This window comes from Pan paniscus, chromosome 12 (assembly GCF_029289425.2).
Source record: "Pan paniscus chromosome 12, NHGRI_mPanPan1-v2.0_pri, whole genome shotgun sequence".
Lineage (NCBI taxonomy): Eukaryota > Metazoa > Chordata > Mammalia > Primates > Hominidae > Pan > Pan paniscus.
In genome coordinates, this window is record NC_073261.2 from 81212245 (window position 1) to 81240214 (window position 27970).

Genomic DNA, 27970 nt, shown 5'->3' on the forward strand with positions numbered 1-27970 from the left:
CCACCTTTTTTTTTTTTTTTAACTTTCCTCCCCCCTTAGCTAAATTTATTTTTGAATAAATCTTCTCATAGAAAATAGCGAACAGCTATTACATATCTGGACTCGGTCTGCGCAAACCACTTCAAGCCACAGCAAAGGAGGCGGCCTTCCAGCCTTGAGCCTGTAGAAGGTTCATGAATGGAAACCTGGATGGATGTGTTGTGGTCTTGGCCGCTCCACTTCTGCCCGCAGCCCAGGAGGGGGGCCCTGTGTCTCCTGCTCAGGCCTGCACAGGTACAGACGAGGGACACAAGACTCTTGGCTCTTTCTCTGCCCCTTCCCTGGAAGCCTGCGTTTCATCTGACCGCTAGAGGGGAAGCCTCCGTTTCATCTGAACGCTAGAGGGATGGCTTCCCAGGGTGGCCGCTGTCTGGAGCCTGCGAGGCCCCTTCATCAAAGGCCAAGAAGGGGGTACGAGGCCTGGAGCTGACTGGGGCATGGGGAGATGGAGAGCAACAGGGGAGCCCCTGGTTCCGTGGCTGCCCACACTGTGTGCGACTCAGCATTTTCTCCCTAGGCTGGGGGAGAAGAGCCAGAGGGCTGACCACATGAGTGCTGACTCACCCGTGGGACAGGCCAGAATCACAGGCTGTCCTCCCCTCCGCATGGCTCCCTCTTGCTGCTTTTAGGATGGTATTTGGGGGAAGGGCTTCTGTGTGGTCCTGGCCACCCTGAATTTATTGCAGGGCAAGATAGAGGAGAGAGACAGTTGCTTATGGCATTCAAGGAGCAGGAGGAAGGATCTCAGCCCCTCAGAACTCCCCTGCCCATTTCCTCAGTCCTGAATTGCCTTTCCTAGGGGACGACGCCTTTCATTTTATCATTCAAAAAGAAGCCTGGATGCAGAAGTCCTTGGGAAGCAGACATAGGGACTGAGGTCTCCACTTAGGTGTACGTGAAGGGCAAGGCAAAGCCCATCATGAAAGGGAGAAAGAAAAAGAACTTGGGTTAGCTGTTCTTGCACTGCTATAAAGAAAAACCTGAGACTGGGTAATTTATAGAGAAAAGAGGTTTAATTGACTCATGGTTCCACAGGCTCTACAGGAAGCAGAGCAGCTTCTGCCTCTGGGGAGGCCTCAGGAAGCTTCCAATCATGGCAAAAGGTGAAGGGGGAGTGAGGCTTCTACATGGTGAAAGCAGGAGCAAGAGAGAGTGAGCGGGGAAGTGCTGCACACTTTTAGACAGCCAGCTCTTGTGAGAACTCACTCACTATCATGAGAACAGCATCAAGAGGACGGTGCTAAACCATCGTGAGGAAGCCGCCCCCATGATCCATCACCTCCCGCCAGGCACCACCTCCAACACTAGGGACTACAATTCAACATGAGATTTGGTGGGGACACAGATCCAAACCATTTCAGCTAGTATCTGAACGATAGGAGGGGAAATCTTGGCCAGGGCAGAGGGCAAAGAAGTGGGGGAACAAGTGTTAGGGGTAACAGACAACTTCACAGCAGCCCTGTGAAGGGTGCAAAGTTCCTCTTATAAACGGCTGCAGATTAATGAAAGTCGAGACTTAATCTTATCCAGAGTAAAGGGGCAGAGAGGTCTATGCCCCAGGAGGAAGCATGGACAGCAGTGGGGAAGGGACGCTGGGGGGCTGCTCTGTGGGCCTTGGCAGGGTCTTGACTGTGCTCCTGATAAAACTGAGCTATTAATATGTGAAAGCGCTATGATCTACCACTCAGCATACCACGAAAGTTGTCATAGTTACTACACCCATGAAACAGTGGAGTACTTCATTCATTCATTCAGCAAATAATAATCTCGCTTCTCACATTCATTCATTCATTCAGCAAATAATTTCACTTCTCACATTCATTCATTCAGTCAGTCAGCAAATAATACGTTGCCACTATCAAATAATAATAAGAGCCATGTTGCTGGGCTCTTTCAGGATACAGGCGTAACAAAGACAAGGATGAAATAAGTCCTGTGATGGAGAGACAAGCAAAATTCTACCTGACTTCACAGGAGGAAGAAGTGTGCTGTGCCAGGGGGAACAGGAGAAAGCTTCATGGAAGAGGTGAGCCTTACAAGCCAAGTAGGATTTCAAAAGGGGAGGATAATGTTCCGAGGCAAGGAACCAGCAAAACCCTGAGGAATAAAAGTAAAAATTGTATCTGGGGAATGATGAGTGGTCCCAAATGAATGGAGGAGAAAGTTAAGCACCTGTGGGGTGTGTGTGGGGTGTGTATGTGTTTGTGTGAGTGTGTTGGTGGGGGTGGAAAGTGGAATTAGGAGTTTTGAGATGCTTTGTTTTGCAAACCGCAGATAAACCTTAAAGGTGTTGGAGACTTGTGGATGGAGTGAGTGGTGATGCAACCCAACCTATATATTCATAATTGACCCTGTAAGCCATAAAAAGGACAAGCTGAGAAGGGATGATATTAGAGGCAGGAGGACCAGAGGCTATTTCAGTAGCCCAGGTCAGAGAGGAGGAGGACTGGCAAGGTAGAGGCAGTGTTTCTGGAGGGAGGGGATAGATGCTGGGGACCCTGCAGAGGTCAGGGGCAGCCAGTCAGGTGTGGTGGGAGGAAGGGAAGTGCTCTCTTCAGGGTGCCTGAGAAGGTGACCATGGGCAGGACAGAGACTGGGAACTCTGAGAGAGAAGTGGATTTGGGGAAAGAGAAAAGAAAACACTAGTTACAACTGGATACATGGAGTTGGAGTTGTTGGTGGTGACTGTCATGAAGGACTACCCAGGGAAGAGTAAACAGATAAATGGAACAAAACAGGAGGAAGGCAGAACTCTGAGGAATGCCCACATCTAGGGGAGCCAGTGCAACAGACAACATGGAACGGCAGGGTTAGTAGGAGACGGGCCATGAGGAAAACGGAGGGAAGTTCCAAGAAGAAAGGCTGGAAGGTATTTCTGATGCTTCAAGGAGACCCAAGAAGGGGAGATGGTGAGGCAGTTGGGTTGGGCAATAAAGAAGTTGAGCAGGGTGTGGGAAGTAGAGGCAGAAAGATTTTGCACCTGGCTTTAAAGAAGTTTCACCGTGATGACTGCATGGAAAGTTTTCTTTGGGTGATGGGCCCTTGAGCAATATTCAAGGATAAATAATAAGGAGGGAGAGATTGAAAGGCACCCAAGAGGGGACTCTGATGGAGCAGGATCATGGGAGGGGCAGGAAGGGGTGGAGCAGGTGGGCTTGCAAAGCAGCAGGAAGAAGGTGCGATAGACCAGAGAACAGTTCAGGTAAAGACAAGGGGGAGCGAGGGTGCAGGCAGCCTCCCGGGGAAGGAAACAATGAGATCCTATGCTGAGAGTGAGGGGTGGGGATGAAGGTGATGGGAAGAGAGAAGTGGCTTGGAAATTTGAGGCAGGGAGGACACGGAATAGAAAGTCAGGCAGGAATGAATAATAGGCCATTGAGAAGCTGAAGATGGAAGCCCGGCTCTGCAACATCCTCGTCTGCACAGTCATGACATTTGCTCCCGCCTTTCTGGGCAGTCTGGAAGCAGAAGCAGAAGCAAAGAACCCAGTGGCGGGAATCCTCCAGCTATGGACAGCACTGCAGCCACAGTGGACAGCCAGAGACACAGGACCTTAGAGGATGATCAGAGAGAATTTTACAGCAGGAAGCCTTTTTGTTGATATGGGTGACCTTCACCTCCAAGACCGGTACAGCCTTGTCTTGGGTTAAATTTGGAGACCAAATGTGAAAAAGTTTTACATAAAAAATATATACCGGCCAGGTACGGTGGCTCACACCTGTAATCCCAGCACTTTGGGAGGCTGAGGCAGGCGGATCACGAGCTCAGGAGATCGAGACCATCCTGACTAATACGGTGAAACCCCGTCTCTACTAAAAATACAAAAAATTAGCTAGGTGTGGTGGCAGGTGCCTGTAGTCCCAGCTACTCAGGAAGCTGAGGCAGGAGAATGGTGTGAACCTGGTAGGCGGAGCTTGCAGTGAGCCAAGATTGCGCCACTGCACTCCAGCCTGGGCGACAAAGCGAGACTCCATCTCAAAAATAAAATAAAATAAAATTTAAATTAAAATTAAAATAAACATATAGTATATATGTGTATATACATATTATATAATATATATACACACGTATATATACATATACACCTCTCCCAGAAAGAATTGTGAACCAGGAATGAGAACAAATTCCTGTTGTAGAAGAAGTTGTTTTTCTTCTTTCCTTTGGCTTTCCTGTGCTGTGTGATCCAAGCAGATGACTTAAACTTTTTACCTATTCCTCCTATCTGCCTGCCTCTGGGCCACATTCTGCTGATTTACTAACTTTCTGGAAAGAAATCGCTGCTTAAATTAAGGCAATTTCACTAAGCAAGTGGTTTCATTCTACAGAATTCTGTAGTGTTTGCCCTCTCCTTACAGCAGTAAAACAAAACAAAAACAAACAAATCCAGTTTAGTCGAAACCTCACTGGTCTTTTGACTTGTTCTTGATGTTCAGTGGGGTTGTTGAAGCTAAACAGATATTAAACAAATTCTACCCAGTTTAGTTTGGGAAATTAAATGCTGTCAGCCGTGGTCAGGTCTGCACACTCCACGCGGATGGAGAATGCTGGCATTGGTTATGATTGCCTTAAGTGCTCATTATCTGATCAAGAGGCAGCATCTTAGCCTCTGCCAGAGTGGAGAAAGGACTGTACCATGGGTGCCATCCACCGTGACCCACCTTACTGACAAGAAGCAGTGATGCATGGGATCTGTTCTTCCTGTACCCCTTTCAAGCATCTCCAAGTTCCTCCCCAAAGCCCTAAGGAGACTTTTGAAGCCACTCTTTGTCTCCTATTAACTTAAGGCTTGGGTGCTGGCTGTTAGCCAGCCAGAGTGGGGCAAAGAAGGCCAGAGCCCAAGAAAGGCCTCCGTGGCGTCAGCAGCCCCGGGGTCTGTCCAGCCTAGAATTCACGACTGCTGAGACACTCAGGTGTGGCTTGGGGATGGGACTATGAGGAGCCATCTCCACAACCCCAGAAGGCAGAGCATGGACTGAACATTCAGAGAAACAGCTATCACGGTATAGCCAAATACTCCTGTGAGCTCTTCATATTTTTCCATCAGGGCCACATCTAGGAAGAGTTAATTGCATAAATTGACCTCCTACTGTCTTAAGAGGATATATCTTTCTCTCCTAGCTTCCAACGGAGCCATTTTACTTTTACCAACTCGAATTTGATGACCAACCAAAGAGAGAAAGAAGTAAATGACTACTACTAGGAATCTATGATGTTCTAAACTCTTTGCTAAATGTTCACTTTTGCTAAATTGTTTCACCACATGCCTATTATTTAGGTAGTTTCATCTCCATTTTACAGATGGAGAGTTACGCTGTAATATCTGGACCACCTAAGTTGGTTCTCCATGTTTCATCTGATTGCCTAGCCTGTAATACCATTATATGTTGCCCTATTGCAACTTCTGTCTTTCCAAATTGAAGAATCGATACTCCATGTCGGTGTATGTGGAGAAGAGGGATAGATATCTAAACATGTTGGCTGGAAACCACTATATCTTTCATCAAGTATTATTAAGACCTATAATATGCTCAGCACTGTAGGGAGCAAGTGGAAAGAGGGCTCTCACCTGCAAGGACACTGCTACCTGTTTTGGGATACACAGAAAAACATGTCCACTTGCCTTCCACTTGTCTTCCTTGCAGCTGAGTCCCAGAGGCACAGGTTGTCATTTCAAGATGCAGAACAAGCATCACAAAATAATTCTAAGGATCCAGTGAGCTCCAAGGAGACTGTTGCCATAGCACCATCCCATACTGGTGAGTCCCAGAGTAGTCTTTTCTCTGGTGAATGTGCCAGGGGCAGAAGGCACTGTTAGGTCCTCCAACTGACTGCCCCTTGTTGTGCTTCCTGTATGGCTCCACTGGATCCTGGAGGAAGACAGCTAAAATGGGAAGAGCAAAACGGAAGTGGTCTGGTGAAGAGAAGCAAGTTTGCTGAGCGTGCTGAGGCAGTCTTATGTAGGAGAACTCAGCTTCAATTTATGGAGCATCAGAATCCAGCCTCCCATGTGGCTCTGTGGCTCTGGCCTCTCCTTAAAACTTCCAGGAAGGAAGCTTCACAGAGGAAGGAAGGGGAGAGGGAGGAAAGCAAGGACAATTCCCAAGGTGACAGGGTGCCTGGCCTGGGACGGCAGAGGGCAAAACTTGAAGGCTGGCTGCTGAGATGGGCGGGGAGGCCTGGGTGTGTTGGGGCTTATGTGTTCATTATGAGAAATGTCTTAATGACCATAAGTCCTGAGGGAGGCTGGAGAGCAATGCCTGGCACCAGCCACGCTTGTGCAGGGGCTCCTGTCCAGGTGAAAAACATGTACGGAGTGAGTAAGGAGAGAGATGGGAGTGTGTGGCTGCTGAAGGTGACTGATGGCCTTGGAATACAACTCTGACTCCTGTGGGATTGGGTTTTACTGGAATGAGACACAAAGATTAGTGACTTTCAGCTGAGAAGGAATCCTCGTTCTTGGTTTCCAGAACCGTGTTTCTTCATGGTTCTTTGGGAGTTTCATTTGTGTTCTCCACCTCCAGACCTCTGCTCAAGACATTTATTCCTTCTTCCCATGAGTCCATATCCTACTAGGCCAGCCCAGGCCTCACCATTTCCATGAAGTCATCCTTGCTGGTCTAACTTGAAGCCTCCCTCCTCGAACCTGCTGACCTTCCACTGGCAGAGGTGATGTTAGTGTGAGATTCTCCAACAGGGATATGTGTTTAAGGGGAACGTTTGTCTTCACAGAATCTTGAAGTTACTCAAAAATTCTGGGAGAACAAACTGATAAGATTTAATATATCAAAAGATTTTATGGAGTAAAATGCAAAGTTGACAAGCATATTTAAATTAAAGCTGAGACTTCAAAACAATTTCATGAGACTGGAGGGCCACTTTGAGCCATACTCAACTGGGCACCTGCTTGCTATCCTCTCCATGAGAGAACTTCAGCAGATGAGTTTGGGGAGTAGGGAATGCGATGTCAGGAGGCATAGGAGGGCCTCTTTCTCTTCTTGGAGGCTGGGCAATGGGGAGTTGAAGCCTTGCTAATTGAGAGCAAAGGGAAATTGTTTTATTAAATTGCAGTTAAAAATAACAGCAAATACTATTTATCACACACCTCCTATATGCCAGGTACTGTACTAGTTGCATTACACATTTTATTTCAATCAACTCTCATAAGTCAATGAGGTAAATATTACTCCCACTCTACAGCTGATGAAGTCAAGCCACGGTGAGGCAATGTAATGTCCCCAAGTCAAACAGCTAGTAAGATCAAGGTCCAGGTTATGATCCTGAGTCTAATGGACTCTTAGCTTCTCTGCCATGCTGCTGTGGGTATATCAAGGAAGAGACCTGAAGCTTATGTCTCCACAATGCGTCACAGGCATTCCCTAAAGTTTTGTTATTTTTATGTTGGCCCCAAATGTTGACCTCTTCTGTTGCAGGTCCAGACTCTAGGTCATATGGAGAGCTCAGTTTGCCCTAGTGGTTCCTCCCCATGCAGGGGATCCTGGACCAGGTGTGTGGAAACCTCACCCCCCTAGCAACATCTGGAGGGTCTTGCTGGGCCCCCGCTTGACTTATCTACCAGAAAAAGAGTGGCTGGTCTGGTCTATCCTTGTATAAATTTGGGAAATTACCAAGTCAGATTTCAACATCAATAAGCAGCCAGGTGTGGTAGCTCATGCCTATAATCCCAACACGTTGGGAGGATCGCTTGAGTCCAGGTGGGAGGATCGCTTGAGTCCAGGAGGTGGAGGTTGCAGTAAGCTGATATCATGCCACTGCACCCTAGCCTGGGCAGACTTTATCTCAAATATAAATAAATAAATGAAGAGATGAGGATCAGATTTGTGGGCAGCTGGGGGATGGCTGGTTGTGATTCTTGTTCTGCATAAGGACATAAGGAAAACTCAGGGTGAGAAATCAAGGCTGGAGTCCTTTACTGGGACAGTTTATTTGCAAGAACTTTTCCATTCAGTAAGCATCCTGGTTGGTATTTTTCACTGTGGTTGCAGTGAGGAACCCTGGTTATTTTTAATAACATATGCCACATTCATTGCATTCATTCAGTCCTATAGCATTTTATGATGTGTCTGACCCAGAAAAATGTGTGGCCAGTTTAGGGGGATGGGGACGGTGTGTCTTCATTCTCTGCCCTCTTTTAGCCTTCCCTTTCCTTGGCACTTCCCTGCAGAAATAGTGAGTTTTGACATCCCATGCACATTTTTCCACCGTCTTTTGGATTTGCCCCATCTGCCAAAAGGCCCTTGTAACTTTACACTGCACAAATTCATGTTTCAGGGACTTGCCAAATCTTGTCAAGTCCTAAAGTTTTTCTTGGCAGAGACTGCACCACTCCACAGAAATGGATTGGGTGAGTCCATCAGGCCCTGGTGCCGCTTCTCCGGGTGCCATGTGCAACTGCTGGGTCTTTCCTGACTCCCTTCCCAGGCTTCATGGGCACTGGCATACCCTGTGCCCTGCCTCTTCCAAGCCCACTGATTTCCGAGAGCATCAGCAGACTTCAGCACCTCCCAGGCCAAGGCTTGCAGGAACATCAGTTAAGTGATTGCTTTATCTTTGTCACCTCTGCCCACTCACCCACCACCCCTTGCCTTCACTGCCCCAACCATCTCTTCTGGTGGCTCCATTCTTTCAAATTAGAAGGGAAAGTCATTCATCCACTCAACTAATATTTATACAGAGTATTTATGCAACTCAGTTCCTTGTCTTAGGCACTTAATAGTGAACCTAACAGTGAACCAAACAAAGGCCCTGCCCTCACGGCACTTACATTCTAACACGTCTAATAAAGCTCTAAAATGAAGTTAGGGTGATGTATTTGCAGCTACTGTTCATTTTTCACCTTCACACATATGATTGCACTTGTTTCTCTTAATAGCCTTTGAAGTAGGCACGGCATTTCACGGAGGAGAGAACTGAGGCTTCTTTCTTTCTTTCTTTCTTTCTTTCTTTTTTGGGTTTTTTTTTTTTTTTTTTTTTTTTGAGATGAAGTCTTGCTCTGTCACCCAGGCTGGAGTGCAGTGGCGCGATCTCGGCTCACTGCAACCTCCACCTCCTGGGTTCAAGCAATGCTCCCCCTCAGCCTCCCGAGTAGCTGGGATTACAAGCGCATGCCACCATGCCTGGCTAATTGTTTTTGGTATTTTTCTTAGTAGAGATGGGGTTTCACCATGTTGACCAGGCTGGTCTCGAACTCCTGACCTTGTGATCCACCATCTCGGCCTCCCAAAGTGCTGGGATTACAGGCATGAGCCACTATGCCCAGCCGAGAACTGAGGCTTCTTTCTAATCATCCTCCTCCCTGGATGCCTGCTTCTTAAAAAGAAGAGTCTGAAAAAGTACAGTGAAACCCAAAAGAAATGAGTACCAGCCAGGTGTGGTGGAGTGTGCCTGTAGTCTCAGCTACTCAGGAGGCTGAGGCAGGAGAATCACTGAGCCAAGGTGTTCAAGGCTATGGTGAGCTATGATTTTGCCACTGCACTCCAGCCAGGGCAACAGAGGGCAACAGAGCAAGACCTGTCTAAAAAAAAAAAAGAAAGAAAGAAAGAAAGAAAAAGAAAGAAAAACAGAGAAAGAAAGAGGAATGGAGTACTGATGGTGAAGCTGATGGTGGAAGTTGGAAATCCAGGTCTCTATGGGGACAATATTTGGGACAGAGAGAGCTCTTTGGTCTTCTAAACCTATGGGCCAAACCTTGCCCAACACCTGTTTTGTATAATCCACAAGCTAAGAATGGTGTTTGTATTTTTAAATAGTTGAAAAAAAGTCAGTGGAAGAATACCATTTTGTGACATGTGAAAATTATATGAAATGCACATTTCAGTGTCCATAAAGTTTTACTGGAACACAGCCATCCCCATCATTTATACATTGCCTATGGTGGCTTTCACGCCTCAATGGCGGAGTTAAGTAGTTGTAACAGAAATTGCATGTGGCCTAAAAACCCTAAAACATTTACTATCTGGACCTTTATAGAAAGTTTACTGACACCAGTCCTAGAATCATATGGTAGAGACAGCTATTTATATTCCATGTGCATAAAACTGGCCCTGTCAGGCAGGGAGGAATCCCTCTGTCTCAATCTGCCTGTGGAAGAAAATAAAGTGGACTGAATGTTGCAGGCTGAGAACTAGTCCCTGACATCTGTTTTCTCTTCAGCACACAGAGGCAGCCCTTCTGGGAAGTGTTCTGACAAATGCAAGATTCCTTCCTGGCAGAATTATCAATGTTATTTGCCAAGTTCAGGAGCAAACCTTCATCTTGGGAGGTTCTGGGCTCCTGGATGAGGGTCTCTGCAAATTTAAATAATAATATTCATGCCTATGGAAAGAAGACAGGACTAACAGAGGAAGCAGGTTCAAGTGCCCCCTCTGCCACTTAATAAGTGGTGTGGTATTGAGCAAATCCCTTAATCTCAATTAGAAAGATGCCTCGGTTCTCTCCTCTGTGAAATGGCCTGCCTTGCCTACTTCAAAAGCTATTTAGAGAAACAAGTGCGACCATATGTGTGAAGGTGTTTGTAAAGTGAACAGCAGCTGCAAATACATCATCCTCTCCCTTCCCATGAGTGGGTAGTAATATTGTTGAATTCTCTTCCTTCATTCTTCTTTGTCTGTGGAGACCCAGTCAGAGGGATGCCTACAACATTCTCCTTCCCTTCAGTCTGGGTCTCCACCTGCCCTGAACCCCACCTCCTACCTCCTCACCCCAGATTCCACCTACTCTCTGAAATCAGCTTTAGGGATTCTCAACCACATGGTGGGCAACAGACCTCACACAACCAAATGAGAACAGCGCGGCAGTTCTTCCTCCACGGCCGCGTCTCTTAGTTTGCAGGATGCCACAGCTGCCTTCCTTCAAATCGCCCCAAACCCCCTACAATGTATGATGCAACTACCAGTCACAGCCTCCTCAGCCTGTTTGGTTATTTCTCCCTGCCAATCTGTATAAATCTCACCCTCTCAAAGTGCAGTGAGTTTCTATCCCACTGTGTACCCCTGATGATTCTAAACTTAACAACTACCTTCTTTTGGTAGTTTAGGGTTGGGGAATGTGAAATGTGCAGACAGGAGTGATTTCTAAAAGTCAAAATCCTGGCCGGGCGTGGTGACTCACACCTGTAATCCCAGCACTTTGGGAGGCCGAGGCGGGTGGATCACTTGAGGTCAGGAGTTCAAGACCAGCCTGTCCAACATGGCAAAACCCCGTCTCTACTAAAAATACAAAAATTAGCTGCGCATGGTGGTGTACGCCTGTAGTCCCAGCTACCTGGGAGGCTGAGGCATGAGAATTGCTTGAACCTGGAAGGTGGAGGTTGCAGTGAGCCGAGATTGCACCACTGCACTCACTCCAGCCTGGGCAATAGAGCGAGACTCCATCTCAAAAAAATAATAAATAAAAAATTTTTTAAAAAGTTAAAATCTTCCTCCCTTACTGGACCATGAGCACTGTTGGGGCAGAGACTTCTTCTGTTCTGCTGCTTTCTGTTGTGTCACCAACAGCCACATGGTGCTGGGCACATGGTAGAGGCTCATAAAATGATTCTCTGAGTGCATGAATGAATGAATGGTATCTTGGGATTTAATAACAAGACCTTGGTCATCCTATGGATACCTTGTACGAGTTTATATATAACGCTTCTGTGATAAACAGAGCATTCTACATACAGAAAGTGCCTAATACATGTAGGTGGATGATGACAACAATGAATATGAGGTTGAAAAGTCAGTCTTCCAAACCTCAAAGTCAAATGAACAGAACAACACATGTGAACGGGGTCTAAGTTTAATAGAAACCTAAAAAAAAACACAAATGAACAAAAAAACCCCTTTCTATCACATTTTGTTCAAGGACTGAGTTGCCGTAACTTGGAACTTTGACATGTGACTTGGGGAGTCTGGGGTGCATCATCGGTTGCATCTCCTGAGAAAATTCTCAAACTAGGAAAAAATACGCTGACAGTGAGCCACAAAGGTTGGTATTTATAGCTGCCATCCTCAGTGTTTAGGAGAAATAAGTTTTCATTATGGGACATGGAACAGATGTCAAATCCCCAGCCATCCTTGTGCTGTTTGCTGTTTGTTGAGTCACCCTGGAGCTTGTCCATCCCAGCACCAGTTTTCATGGGAAGCATCAATGTGGGGCCAGAAGGCCATGCTGATGGATGGGCTCACAAGAGGAGAGCTGGAAGGGGGCCCTTCTGTTGGCTCTGGTCATCTTAATTCTTCGGCCACTTTGCTCCCCTTACCCCAAGTCCTCATCCCCATCACCTTCATCCTTCCCTCCCGAGCTGGATTCTCAACTCTGTTGCCAGGCTCCCATGCCAGTTCCTGCAGCACTGGCTTACCAGTACAGAAGTGAGGACTGCAGAAACACCTCTGTGCAAGGCACACATGTTGTTTGTGCCACCCATGGGCAGCTAGAGCTCTAAGAAGGGATAGACCATTTCCTGGACAGTGGTAGAAGGAGGTGAGTAGCTTTCTCAGTGTTTTCCCCTGGGGCCCCGCAAGAGAAACCTTGAACCATCCTGACTTGCCAACTCACTCCAGGGCTCCACAGTGTTCCCAGGTATTCTTGCTGACCCAGCCATGTCCACCAGCAGACTGGACTTCTCATTTCCCTTACTATTCTGAATGAAGCAGACAATTCCCCTTCTCCTTTAATAAAACCAAGATAATGCTGGGATTTTGCAAAAAAAACAAAAAACAAAAAAAAAAACTTTGCTAGAAATCTAAGGAAAAAAACCCCAAACATTTAAAATAGAGTTTCCTAAGCCTGGCAGACTTCATTAGACAAGATTTCTGGTCCTTCTCCCTGTTCTTATTTAACTGGGCTCCTGGACCAGTCACGAAGGGCTCTTGCCTTATAGGCACATGCTTAGCGTTCGTAGATACAGCTGGTTTCCACTATGACTATGCCATTTTTCATTCCCATCAGCAGTGTGGGAGAGTTCCATTGCTCAATGCTTGCCCACCTTTGGTATTTCAGTCATTTCGTGGGCGTGTATTATTTTGTGGGATTGTGGTTTTAATCTGCATTTCCCTGACGAATAAAGATATTGAGCAACTTTCCCTACACTTATTAGCCATTTGGTTATCTTCTTTTATAAAGTTTGAATCTTTTGCACATTTTTTAACTGGATGCAAGCCATTCATCAGATACATCTATTGCAAGAATCGTTTGCCAGTTTGTAGCTTGCCCTTGTACTCTCTTCGTGCTCATACGGCCCAAGTGAAATCCTTTTGTAATATAAAACCAGAGTCAGAGGGAGTGAATCTACAGTATGGCAGTCTGCTTTTACTTGACTGCATTTCCAAATCACTTTTCAGAAAGTCAATAATATTTATAATTCAGCACCACAGAAGGTGCCCTTGTGTCCTCTCCCAATCAATTCCCCATCCTGCAAAAGTAAATTCTATCCTGACCTTTATCACCATAGATTTGTTTTGCCTGTTCTCATCTTTCACATAAATGGAATCATACAGTGTATACTCTTTTACATCTGGCTCCTTTTGCTCTACATTATGACTATACGGTTCACCCACTTTGTGTATAGTGATAGTTTGTTCTTTTTCATTGCTATATGATAGTCCTATGTGTAAATATACTGCAATTTGGGTTCTTTCCAGGTTGATGCTATAGTGAATAAAGTTGATAAATATTTATATAAATGAATATTTATATTTATAAATATATAAAATACATAAAGCTATATTCTTGTACCTGTCTTTTGGTAGACAAATCCAATCTTGGGCCTATAACTAAGAATGGAGTTACTGGGTCTTGGGCATGAATTTGTGCTTTGTTTTAGTAGATACTAAAAGCTTTCCAAACTTTGGGTATACTAGTGTACATTCCCACCCATAGTGTGTGAGTTTCAGTTGCTCCATATCCTCTCCAACACTTGACATCATGAATTTCTACTTTTTCAGTCCTTCTGCAATTTGTGTATTTGAGTGAAGGCTTAATTTCATGTCCTGATGACTAATGACATTGAGCACCTTTTCAAATGCTTACTGGCCATTTGGATATCCTCTTTGTGAAGTGTCTGTGGAGTCTTTTGTACATTTATGATCTTTGGGTTGTATTTGTTTTTGACTTGTAAGAGCTCTTTATATATTGTGGATATGGTGGATATGAATCTTCTGTCAGATATATGTCTTGAATATTTTCCTCCCAGTATGTGGTTTGCCTTTCCATTTTCTTCAATAATGTCTATTGATAAGTGAAAGTTCTTAATTTGAATGAAGTTTAAATGATCAATCGTTGTCTACTCTTCAGGAAGACACTCCTGCTTGGGCTCTCTCTCTGCTCTCTGCTGCCAGGCTACAGGCTGTTCTGCCTGATCTGCATGTGCCTCTCCCACCCTTACTGCAGATCCCCTCCTCTCTGGGGATTTGCTCTGTTCGCTTGACAAAGACTCCCTGGATGGAGACTGAAGCTCCCTGGATGGAGGCTGAGCTCCACCCTGGGCTCATTCACCAAGCAGAGGTGATTCACTCATCCTTATCAAGTCCTTCCTGGCTCTGGTTACCACTCTCCTACTTTGAAGGTGATTTTGACACTTCCTCCAGTGTCCTCTTATCAAGGGAATGCTTCTCAAGATCTCAACTCTACAGGATTACAATATAAAGTTACTTTTCATCTTAGGAACAAGATCTTATATCACAGGTTTAATGTTGACACTCCAAACTTGGGCCCAGTGTAATCCAATCAAAATCTACTCATATGGCTGTGACCATCTCATTTCATATCTCTAAGGTACTATTAGAACTGCCCCCTCTTCCTCCCTTTAAGGGGTTCTTCAAGAGGAAGTAAGGAGATTTGCAAATGCAATCAAGGAAAAGCAGAAGTCCATAAACTTGGACGAAAAACTTACATTTTCATTTCTACCAATCATTATTTAAAAATTAGCATTTCTTTTCATTATGAATGTAGACAACAAGCTACAGATGCATTAGCAATACCTGTGACTTTCTCACCAATAGAAATCACAGATACCTTCATATCACATTATAGTTGTTGAGGATATTTTGAATTTATCATTAACGCTTATCATTGTTTCAATATCACAGAAATTATTAGACTCACCACTAGATCTTGCATTTGATGTGCTAACAAAGAAATATATCACAAACTTATTTCTTAAAAAAATCTTGATAATTTTATTTCTCTCTCTATATATATTTGTTTTTGTTTTTTTTCTGAGACAGAGTCTCGCTTTGTCACCCAGGCTGGAGTGCAATGGCACAATCTTGGCTCACTGCAACCTCCACATCCCAGGTTTATGCGATTCGCCTTGCCTCAGCCTCCCAAGTAGCTGGGATTACAGGCACACACCACCACGCCTGGCTAACTTTTGTATTTTTTTAGTAGAGACGGGGTTTCACCATGTTGGCCAGGTTGGTCTCAAACTCCTGACCTCAAGTGATCCGCCCACCTCGGCCTCCCAAAATGCTGGGATTACAGGCATGAACCACCGTGCCTGGCCAATTTCAATATAACTTACACGTTTAGAAACATTCTGAGAAATAGTCTGTACATTTTACAAAACTGCCAAAGGGTCCCACGCAAAAAAAAGATTCAAAAATTCCCATCAACTAAGAGATCCTCTTAAACCCGTAGCAACTTAAAACCATTCATTGACCTATGCTGATAAACTAGCAGCCATGCGTCTGCATTGGGTGGTGCTGAAATCCACTCTATCTTTGTGTTTCCTTGACACAGGGTTGTAGGGGAAGGGTGATGAATCTCAGTGGGCCCAGGCATGTGGCTCCAGTTTTCCTTCCCAGTTTTCCAGTGGGCCTGGGCATGTGGCATTCCAAGGATCCTGAAAGAATAGGGCATCTCTTTTGCAGGTCACAGGAAATGGGTAGCTATCCAGCTAAATAGATTTCATGCTTGACTTCAGTGGAATAGCTCAAATGATGATCTGTTTGGGAGGGTAAATTAAAGAGGTAAGTGGGCATGCTGGTTTTATTTGGTTTAACTTTTGCTGGTTTAGTTGCTCCCCTAAGCATTTTTTAAAAATATAGACCTCTTCTCCCAGCATCCCCCTCTCCCAAATTCTGGCCAGATCCTGCTTCTCAGGGAGCACTAACTTTGAATTAGCTTGGAGGGAAGGCCTTACCAAGATCTCCTTTCTCTACAAGATAATCAAAACATGACCATTCTTTTCTCACAACTCCAAATACAGTCCCTTGGTATCCACTGGGGATGGGTTCCAGAACCTCCCAAGAATACCAAAATCCACAGATGTTCAAGTCCCTTGTATCAAATTATATGGTATTTGCATATAACCTATGCATAACCTCTTATGTACTGTACTTTAAGTCATCTCTAGATTACTTATAATACCTAATACAATGTAAATGCTCTGTAAATAGTTGTTATACTGTATTGCTTAGGGAATAATGACAAGAAAGAAAAGCCTATGATGCGTTCAGTACAGGTGAAATCATCCTTTTTTTTTTTTCTGAATAGTTTCCATCCGAGGTTGGTTGAATCCACAGATACGGAACCCACAGATATAGAGGGCCAACCATACTGAGTCCTGACTTCACCCATTCCTTCTACCCCCATCTCTCCTAATCCTTAAACTTCCTTGCAATTCCTGGAGCAGAATACTCGTGAAGGAGTCAGGGGTTGTCTTCCCTTCCTAGAAGCAATGCTTCTAGGAATGTTCTCATTTGATGTTGAATAAAACATTAAACAGAAAAGCTTTGATAACATCACATAAGAGTCTATTTCCTTGGCTCACACCATGAGAACTAGTGAGATCCCCAGTTCCTCAAAACTGGGGAACAGTATGCTTCATATTGCTATCTAATGTGACCCACCAACCCCATCTTCCACCCTCCACCTTCCCCTTGCATCCTAACCTTCCATTTCATCATGCAAGCTGCTGGAGTCGTGAGTTGTTTTCTGAGATGAGTGAAGGACCACTGACATCTATGTCTTCTGTAAAGAGTAGTGTAGACATGGCTATAACCACCACCTCCTCCTCTCTTCCCCATTAACGTCACTTAAATTTTGAATGTTTGACTGTGCTATTTTCAAAGAAACTGTAGCGGATTCTGCACATGACATGCTTCCAAGGCACTATAAGTTCTCTGTAAAAAGCTAAGGCTGTCACTTGTTATCAGGACCTCTAACCAAGTTGTTGAAGTTGACAGAGTTTTATTAGCTCTGTTTTTGCAATAGTCTGTCTTATTCTGGAGACAAATGGGGAAACTTTGCCTTCACACTGGGTTTGTTTTATAGCTCTTAGATGTGTAATACAAATGAATGATGTTGAGCCATTTCCAGCCTGCAGTGATGGGTGTCAGTTTCTTGGACACCACTAGGAAATCTGTAACGCTGAGCCACGTCATAGTGATTCAAAGGCAAGCTGTCCTGGAGACAGGGCTGGACTCTGTGACTCACAATTAGAACTCCGTGATTCTAGTTCTGACCCTTCTTGTAATGACTGTGTGGCCTTAGATAGGTCCTTTCATTTTGGTTCCATTTCCTCATCTATAAAGACAGAGACCTGGATGAGCTCTAAGTCCATTCCAGCTCTGTCAGTTTATTATTATAATAAATGAATTACCAAAAAAGTCGTGAAAACATCCAATCAAGAAAAGTAACTGTGATTCTGTTTTATATGGTGTTAAAGATTCCCACTTGACTTTTGAGTCTCTTTACTCAGTATATGTACCCCAAGGTTCTACTAGATTCCCATAAACTATTCTTTAAAATTGACCTTGGGCCAGTATAAAATCCCGTCTTATTATCCAAGGCCCAGATTCTGAGTTGTAAGAAGGTCTATTTAAAATGGTATGTTTTTCTTGCAGCGATTGTTAAGTGGTCAGGTTTTATGATGTTTTAACATTCATTGCCATTCATTATCTAAACACTGTTCTATAATCCAGGGAGTGTGAGGTTAATAAATAGAATGGAATTCATTCTGGGTTTGATTTCATCTGCTGATTCTAGTGGAAGTCTCTTTATATCTATTCCTTCTTTCTCAACATGTTTAAGCAGAGAAACTCTGGCTCTCTGTTCATGATCTTAAATCTCTTTGACTTTGGGGAAGGAAAAAATGTTGCTGTCTTCAGCCCCAAGTTCAACAACTGTAAAATGCGGTGACATGTCATAGGAAGAGAAATCCATTCATCATCACTACATTTTTGAGTGACTTAAATATTCACCATATAACAATATGAATATTTAAATCACTTACTTGCCTTTTTACTTTTAAAACAGAGAATTTTTCACCTGTATAATGTTCATGAGTCCTAATGTTTTAATGTTACATTACATTCATCTGTTCCATTTTATAATGCTCCAAGAAGGAACAGTAGGGAAAGAAAGCTTCAGAGTACACGATGGACATTTCACAGTCCAGCTGCATCTCAGGCACAAGGCAGCCCCATTGAAGCTGCTGCTAAATGTTCCACTTCACCTATTACGATTATGGATGGCACAGATGGATTTTTGGAAGGCTGTGTCCTTTCAGCCAAGTCATTCTCCCATTGAACAAGGCACTCACTCTCCTACCTTCCCATTTCTGACTCCATCACCACCACTCCCTCCTAAGTACACACTAACACTTGGACTTGGACTACATTCACCAAAACATATAGTTTCATTAACTGATTGCTTTGCTGCACTCCAAATGGCCTAACATTTTGTAGCTGAAGGAGTGTAAATCATGCCTTATGTGGGCTACAGTAGGATGTGATGTTTAGAGAAAGGAAAATATGCTTCCTTATAGAAGCAAGAGGCACTAAGCCATCTGGATTGTAGAGAAAAAAATTTGGTCATTCATTCTGATGTTTTGTCTGCGTAGCACCAAACATCTGGAAGTTGGGTGACAGACTGAATTTTTCACATCCAGATATTTCTGCATTATACTGAAACACAACTATATATTTTTAAGACTTTAAATAGTAAAAGCATAAAAGATGTACTAATTTCACATTTTGAGGTAGAAAAGACAAATGAAACTGAGGCAAACTTCTGGTTAGTTCTTTATGTAAAATGCTATTTTTGTTTTTCAAAAGTCACTTTCTGCAACTAAACTCTTAGAATTAAAATAACTATGAAGAAATATCCCCAGAAATACTGAATGTCTGTCATTAAAAGCACAATTTAGACTGTTGCTTAACAGCTGAAATGTTCACATACTGCAAATTCAGGTAACACTTGGACAGTTAAAAGCAATTATTCCGAAAAATAATTGCTTAGTACTTTAAGAGAGTTTCATTCCAAGTGACTCTGAAAACATTTATTCCTTCCACACAAATGAGAATGCATGATCAAGGTTCTAACGGGACTTGCAAGGAGACTTTTCAGACCTTTTCAAGAATCAGTTTTGAGAAATGCATTTAATGATGCAAAATAAAAATCTAAGATTCCATCTATTGGAGCCACCTTGAACACTTGTCAGAAGAACACAAGCAGAAAGGAGTATTTAAGCATTCTGTAACACGACCATTTGAAAAAAAAGTAAAATATTTTGTGTTGTTTTGAGAACTGCATTTTTCTTGTCCTCTCACATTAAGTGGCCTTGGATCTAAGGCTTGTTAGAAGACCTGTTCAGAACCTGTTTCCTTGTATTAGAAGACACGGAAATCTGGCTCTCAACTGCCAACAGGCTTCGTGGGCATTGCTATGCCATGAGAATTCTAATATATTTTTCATTATTTCCACAAAGGCATATAGAGTGTGTACATTACACACAGCAGTATAATTGAGCTGAACTGGCCTGGTGCCGCGTTTTTGCTGACTCAGCACATGGTTTCTCTTTCCCAGATTACTAAAACAACTTTCCTCTGAGGTAAAAGCTCCGCAGAAAAGCAAAGGGGAATAGAAATACAGAGGGGCCTTATTTTCACCCTTAATTATACCAAGTCCAAAGGCAAATGCAAAATCAGATCGAACTTTTTGAGGCTTCAAAAATAAAAAAATGTCCCCCTTTGCTTCTCCTCCCAACCCCTGCGCCCGTGGGAGTCACAGTAAATTAGAACCCAGCTTGTTTTTCAGCGATGAATTTGCACCAGGCCTCTTCCGCTTGGGGTGGCGTCCTTGATGCGGATTGCCCGTGCCTTTTTTACGCTTTGTGTACGGTATTTTAAGCGAGGCAGGCCAACCTCGTTTTGTATGGACTTGCACCAGCAAACATTTAAGAGTTTCGCATCAAGGATACTGCATATCCCAGACACTGTGTGCAAACTTTTAGGACTTGGGGTCACATCACTTGTTCCCCTTCTCCGCCCGCTTCAGCGCTGGAGCCTGCAGAGATTTAGGGTCATGTGTGCGCGCCGGCCCACAACATACTACTAAGTGGCAATGGCCGGTTCCCAGACGCATCCAACATCCTTCAAGTTCGGTTCTCTGCTCCCTGACACACTCAGCCATTGGTGCAGCGGGAATCACTGGGCTCCGATTAGCTCGCGGGACAGAGGCAGGCGGAATATTGTGAACCTCCGGTCTTCCCCCCTAAGCCCCTCATCTCCCCCATGACCCGCTAGCTAATCAGTGCAAATGCCGTAGGAGGCCAGGCCCGCAACTGGCATTCCAGAGAGCGCGGACCACCAGCCGAGCTTTAAATAAGTGCAGATGTGACAGGCAGGGGAGACCCAGGGAGGGCCGCCTCTCCCGCCCCGCACCTCCCTCCAGGCTCAGGCCGGTGCGCCGCAGGCAGCAGCCATGCACACAGGGCGCCCGCGGGCAGTAATGTTGCCCGGGACTGGGGCGCACACCAAGTGACTGCAAAGGGAACGGAGGCCCGCGAGTTCGAGGGCAGCGCTGGAATGGTGTGAGCCCCGTCACCCATCCCTTCCTTGGCCCTACGGCTTCTTCCTGAAGAGGCTGGGGGATAGCCGCCCATCCTCGCCTCCACCCGTCCGACCGTCGGGAAATCCCGAACCCGGCTGGCTGGAAAGCCGGGAAGGCCTGGCTCATCCGCCGCAAGGCCTAGCCCCACCGCCGACAGCCGGGAATCGCCCCCACCCCACACGGAAATGCACCTTTCCGGTTCCCAGCCCCGAGCTGGGAGCCGGGCGAGAGGGCGAGGTTGCAGGCGTCTTTGCCTGCGGGCGGCGGTGTGCGGTCCTGGGCGTGCGCGCCGCGGCGCGGGGACAGCTCAAGTCCAGGACAGCGCCACGCGACCGCCACCGCGGGGTGGGGCCTGACCCGGGGCGAGAGACCGCCCTTGGAACCGCGACCCTCAGCCTCGGCTCTAGCCCGACTGCTGGCTCCGTATCTACAGGGCTGGTGGGAAAGCAGAGAGAAGGAGGAAACGGACCCTGGCGCGCCCCGGTGTTTCGTCTGCCCGGAGCTAGACTCCGACTGTCTTCACAACTACCATCCCCAACTACCCTACCTCGGGCGGCTCCACTCACCCCATCCCGGCCCGGGTCTCCCAGCCCGCGCGGCCATCCTCGCCTACGGTCTCGCCCTCCAACCCGGGCTCAGCTTTGGGTCCGAGCAAACCCGCTTTCGCCCGTCCCCGCCCGTCTCCGCGGGTGCCATTCCGTTCGCCCAGAGGGTGGCGGGGTTCGGAGCTGCAGACCACTTGGCTGCTGCCCGCCGACCCCACCCCACCAGCCCCCCCGTCTCCCCGTCACCCCGGTTCCCCGGTCCGTGGCGCTTCCCTCCCTCCAGTCCGCGCGCCCGGCCGCCGCAGGAGCGGCTCCCCGCCTTAGCCCGCAGGCCGCGGGGTGCACGGCCCTCTCTACCGAGAAGCCTGACCGCCCCGGGCGTCCCCTTCGGCCTCCAGCGCCTACACCCGTTTCGGCGCCCACTCTTCGTTCTGCGCCCCTAGATGCCCATCGGCTGCGGGAGAGGCTCCCGGAAAGCTCGGTGGGGCCCCGCGCAGAGCCCGCCCGCCGGAGCCGCAATGCTGCCATCGTATCCCCGCGCCACCAGCCAGGCAGGGCGCGGCGCGAAGGGCTCTGGGAGGAAGCCGTCGGCACCTGCGGGCACTGCACCCTCCACTCCCCGCTCCCCACTCCCCGCCTGCCGTCCTCCGTCCGCAGCGCCCACAGCCACGTGCGCGGAGCGGGGCTGCTCCCGGCCCAGGGCAGCCCAGCCCCCGGCGCCGGAAGGGGCCGCCGTGCCCGCCCCGCACCTGCACCCTCCTCTCCCACTTGCCTTTCCATCTGCGCGCGGAAATGCCACGGGCTTAGAACAAACTTTTATTTTTTTTCAGCGACATTCACCAGACAGACGAATAGGACACGGTCATCCGAGTGCCGAGGCGCGGAAGCGCGAACTGCCCGGAGCGACCTGGCTTGGCGCACAGACTCATTAACCAAGCCCGAGAGGCGGCAGCAATGCGTGTGCGGGAAAGGGAGCGGTTCTCAAAATACAAAGTGATAAAACAGCTTCCAGTTATATTGAAAAACGTTGCAAACCCTCAATTCCTTTTTCTTTTTTTTGGACCTGGCCGGACCTGGAAATGCCGGTTATAAACAAGAATAAAAACTTGAATTTATTGGTGGAAGTCCTGTTAAAAGAGCTCAACACAGGCATATGAGACAAACTGCAAGGTGATGAGACGACCATGCTATACATTGAGGGGAGAGTTGAATGAATTTTTCTATTATTTTGTAAAGTGCAAAATTTAGCTAAACAAATTTAGCTAGTGCAAAATTTGCTGCAGGTTTCCCTACAGCAAACGATCTCAGATAATATGGTTACTTTCCTAATGTAAGAATTCTTGGTGATGTATCACCTAAAACAGCACTCACAAGATTTCTGATCATGTAACATAAACAGCAGGACATAACCAAGCTAAAGAGCTAAGTCTCCTTGTGTAAATACTTAATTCCATCATTCAAAAATATTTGTTGGTTTGTATAGTAAATCTAAATCACCACAGGGCCAAACATAGCTGCCTTTTCATGAGTAGTATCTCAACTTTCCTCCGACCCCAAAGAAGACAAGCTCAATGTCAGTATTTTGTTCTTTAGCGGGGAATAAATTGTTCTTTTCAGCCGCTTGAGGTGCTCCGGAATAAGATGTTCGAAGCGTTTCTGTAAGGATAGCCTGGCTGATGGTGCAGGTGTGGGCTGATTTAAATTACTCGCTTTTGTGTTTTTCCACAGGGTCAAATGTAGGCACTGATTTTAGGGAAGGCAGAGAAAGTAAGACTTCCTGAGTTAAAATGCCCATGTGCCCAGCCTCAGATAAAAAAGAGAATACAAACCTGACAAGGCATTAGCTGATGCGTCAAATGATGTGCCTATCAGCATGCATGTCATCAATAAAAAAATTATTTAATATTTGCATTCAATTAGTCAAATGATTCCACCATTTTAAGAATTTTCACATATAAGAAATTAGTAAAATAATCAGTCAAATATTCTACACTCATTTAATGGTAAATTATCGAGTAGCAGTATCCTTATTTAATTTGTAGGTGTATTTAATAGGGAATTAGTGTGGTTAAAAATGGAGTGCAAGAATTTCATTTAATTTTTCTAGACTAGTGGAAAATACTAACAAAATTACTCAAGGATTTTTTTAAAAAATCATTTTGGAACAAAAGACTAACTTTAGGAAACAAGATCAGAACAGACTTAACATCTGAAGACATTAGGGAACTGAGTATATGGTTTCTTAAATGACAAAAACTCTTAGTGGCCTTTTAAAATCTCTGCTAAAACACATAAAATGGGCTGCATTAAGATGGTTATTTTGTCTTAGGTAAGTAGAATTTCTTGTATACCATCATAAGAAACTAAAAGTGATGTTGGTTTTATTCCCTAAGTACCAGTAATTTAAATTCCCTGAATATAATTGATCTCATTATGTTGAATCATAGGACATAAAAGCTACTGGGGAATCTCTTTATATATAATTATGCAGATAAGTAGAAGTTTTTAAGTCACTAATAACTAGACATATAAATTTTCTGAGTTGAAGGAGCGACTGTAAATCTATCTTATATAATTTTCTAGCCATCTTTTAGTATGAGATAAATTATAGCATATAAACATCCTTGGGATCAGTTTTATTATAAGGAAATTATTTTCTTTGCTGTCAGGGATGCCCATGAGGGCAAATTTTTATTATATTATTGAGAGCTGTTAAATTTGATGATTAAACAAATAACTCCAAACCACTTCTCAGAAAAGTTCTCAGACTATTAATAATATTTTACTTCTGAGAAATGCATTTAAAAATATAAAATTAGTGGCATTAATATTGAATTTTCATAACCAAGAATCTGTGCATAGAACAGGAAATATGTGCAAATAAAAACTAAATATCGAGGTCCAGGTGGAGAAGGACATTAAAAATTATGCTTGGCAGAAAAATAATCTATTTTACCAACAGTTCTTAAGGTCTGCCCTTTACGATGATGAAACTGCCCAGGCACCCCCTCACCAGCCTCAAACAATTGCAGCTGTGTGTATGTGTTGTGTGTTTTTTTTTTTTCCATTTCAATCTCCATTTAGCCTTTGCAGAGTAAAGAAATAAAGGAAGAATGAAAATCTTGAGCTACTCTGACACTTATAAGGACTTATAGTTTATTAATTGGAGAATTTAGCTTATCCCCCCTCTCTATTCATCTGAAATTAATTAAGTGTGTAGAATTACAAGGTGGGTGTATCCGAGACAGCAGGCCCTGCTCGGACTAATCAAAAGGGCACATGTTGAATGAGCACAATTTAGTTAAGGTTAATCCAGTGAAGATGATACCTCCCTGTTCTTAATTACTCTAGGTGATAGATTGTGGAATGGGAAAGTAGGAAGGAAGGGAAATTCAGTCCTACTGAATACCAGGATTTTCTAATTTAATTTAGCTCTCTGTTTTCACAGAAGCAAACAGTCTCCATTCAGAGAGCAGGACCACACTCTCTGGGTTCTTGTTTAAGGTGGGTCAAAGAAAAAAAAAGTTATTTGCATGTGTGTTTTTAAGAAAAAGTCATGGAAACCAAATATGAAGGTTTCAAAGGTGTTCATGATAACGCGCCTTTGATTACAGACGTGTCAGTTTGAGAATTTTGTCACAGCTCAGTGGCTTCTTTGTGATTTCTGCTGGTGGTTGCTTACTTTGTTGAACTCTCTTCTGAGTGCCGAGACTGGTGAATGTGCTGAAATAAATCGACATGTTTCTATACCTACAAGACTGCATTAAAGAAATGAATATATCTGTATTATTAAAAACAATACCATTTAAATATCAATAAATACAGAACTAACCACCATGGATGAATCGCATACACATAATACTGAGCAAAAGAAGCCACACGCAAGAATACGTACTTTATGCTTCCATTTATATAAAGGTCAAAAACAGGCACTAATCCCTAGTGTTACTCTAGCCCCACTATAGTGAGGGTAGTGGTTATCCTCAGAGGAGTAGTCAGTGACAAGTTTCTGGGGCACTGATAATGTTCTGTTACATAGGTGTGTTTGCCTTATGAAAACGCATTGAGCTTACACATTTGTGAACTTAAGACATGCATTTTTTCTGTATAAATGTTTTATTTGAATAAAACGCGTACTTTACAAAATGAAAATGAATAAGGGAAAAAATACTAAGAAGTAAAGGCATGGAATTGTGAGCCAATATATTTTTAAAAGGCAGAGAGGTTGGAGCTGAGGGCTGAGGATATAATTCCTAAAGAGAAAAAGAAACGCATGAAAACATCTGGCAAAATATTATTAGCAAGGTTTGAATGTGTTCACTTTGCCACTTTAATATCTACCCACCCACAAACAGAATACTACTCAGTATTCATTCCTCACCAAATATAGGGATCTTTCTTGTTTCTTTTGCATGTGTTAAAGTCAAAGTCTGATTAAGGTGTTTAAGAATCTTATTCTTTGTCTGTGTTTAAGATGCAGCACTCCCTGATCCTAAAAATCAAAAACAAAAAAAGCTTATTTTCTCCATGCACGTGCATTAAAAAATCATCAGATGATTTTCTCATTTTCAGTGTTGTGATATATTTTCTTCTCGAGAGGGGATATCTGTTTCTGATTTATTAGCATTTGATCCCCTAGTTTCCTGCCATTGATCAAGCCTAATACTTAGTTCAGCTGATGAGTTTTATATGAAATCTGATATTTCAGGGAGATGGAAGGTTGAACCCATTTTTAATATTTGTTTGCCCTTCATCTCTTTCAGCGTTTGACGTGCACATGAGACACCTAACAAAGCCTGAAACTAAATTTGTTTTTCACTACATCTCTCTGGTATCAAACTTTTGGAAGTAAAGCAGGTATTTGTCAATAAAACAGATGTTTGCCCAGCATCATCCACATCCTGTCTACTGTATGTATACATTTACACTCTCCCGCCAAAACATGCCTTCACCCCACTCTTGACCGGCTGTCCGCCATTCAATCTCCAGTGAAGTCTCGGTCAATAAGGTCAACTCCCTGGAAACATCTGCATTTGATCAGTTTGCAGAAAACGGAGGCCTTCTTGATACTGGACTTCCCTGAAGTCAGCTACGACAATAGTTGATTCACCACTACTGCGCAGGCCTCCCTCAGGAAACCCTTTTTCTTTTTTTTTTTTAATCCCCCTCAGAGACTATACAATGCCGAGACTAACTCCTGCTCTAATGAGCGGAGGGGCATTTGCAGCTCTGCGTCTCCCAAGCTGGCATCACACTGGGGGAAGAATTTCCATTAACCAGAAAGATATTCTGTCTAGTTATTGCTAAAGCTAGGACGACTTGCTGTCCTTGATCCATTTTGGGACTGGGAAAGAGTACCAAATGGAATCTGATCAGAAAGTTGTCAACATGTTGTCAGTGTTTCAAGCATTCCAGACCTGGTAGGGTCAGTTCTCTGCTCCCAGGTGCACATCAGGGAAGGATTAGCATTATCCTGTATGTGTGTTCTTTTCTCTCTCTCTTTTTTGACCATATTTTCAGCATTTTATGGTCAACATGTTATTCCAACAGAAATTCTAAAGGATAACTCTAGAACCTCTTTGTCTTTAAAGCAAAAAATAACTCTTAGGATAGTCAGATAGCCCCAAGATTGTATTTTTATAGGCAGAATATAAATTTTTAAACACTTCAGTAGAATGACAAATACAAAAGAGAATGACAAATACAAAAAAAGTCTAGTGTAACCTTTTAAATTAAACATCAGCCCTATGACAGCATGAAACAAGTTTCATTAAAATTTGGGGCATCATTAAGTTCATTCTATTGGTAGAGCATTTAGAAAATCCCCAATCGCGTTGTTTACAAAATTTGCTTGCCACATTTTTTTAACGTTTGGGTTTTGACCGTCCTTCATTTACAAAGAGGGTAGAACAAGAGACTGAAAAAATTAATCAGCTCCATTTCCACTGGAGGGTTTTTGAGCTTAGTCATAGGTACCGAGCAGGAGGCAGGAGACCCACAGCACAGACCCAGTCTTCAGGAGCTGTTGGTCTAGTTGAGGGAACAAAACATGAATACCTGAAAATATACAGACAGGAAAGCAAGAAGTCTCAGGCAGCCAATAAGTGGTACAGCTACAAACATGCAGATTGTTCATCCTTCCCCATGTGAAACACATCAAAACTTGTTTTCAGTTTAAGCCAACACTGGCTCTTGGTTTAAGCCGTCTCTGTATGTGGTCCCCTCTCAGATCTCAGTGCTGCCTGTCACTATTGCTTCCCCATCACCCCATCCTCAGCTGCGTATTGGGGTTCAGACCAACCTGCATTACACCCCCAGCAGTGCTGGGCTGTAGGGCAAGTTACCACACCACTCTGCACCCTAGGTCCCTCACTCGTGAGTGATAGAACTGTCTCACAAAACAGACTGTCAGGAGGATTAAGTGACACGGTGTATGCAGAGTGCTTAAAGCAACACCGAGCGTGTACATGGTGCTCGGTGCAGTCAGTGATGATCAGTGTTCATATTTCTGCCGTTGCCCATCCGTCCCACATCAGCCAGTCCTGCTGTGG

The 27970-nt window shown here is 44.5% G+C and overlaps 1 long non-coding RNA gene across 1 annotated transcript in view; it reads right to left on the reverse strand.

The window, feature by feature from the left end:
* The window catches only part of LOC134728654 (uncharacterized), a 39365-nt gene extending 17821 nt beyond the window's left edge, over window positions 1-21544 (reverse strand). Inside the window, exon 1 of the long non-coding RNA XR_010109297.1 lies at window positions 21441-21544. This is a non-coding gene — a long non-coding RNA (uncharacterized LOC134728654). The remainder of the gene's footprint in view (window positions 1-21440) is intronic.
* Between the last annotated feature and the right edge of the window lie 6426 nt (window positions 21545-27970).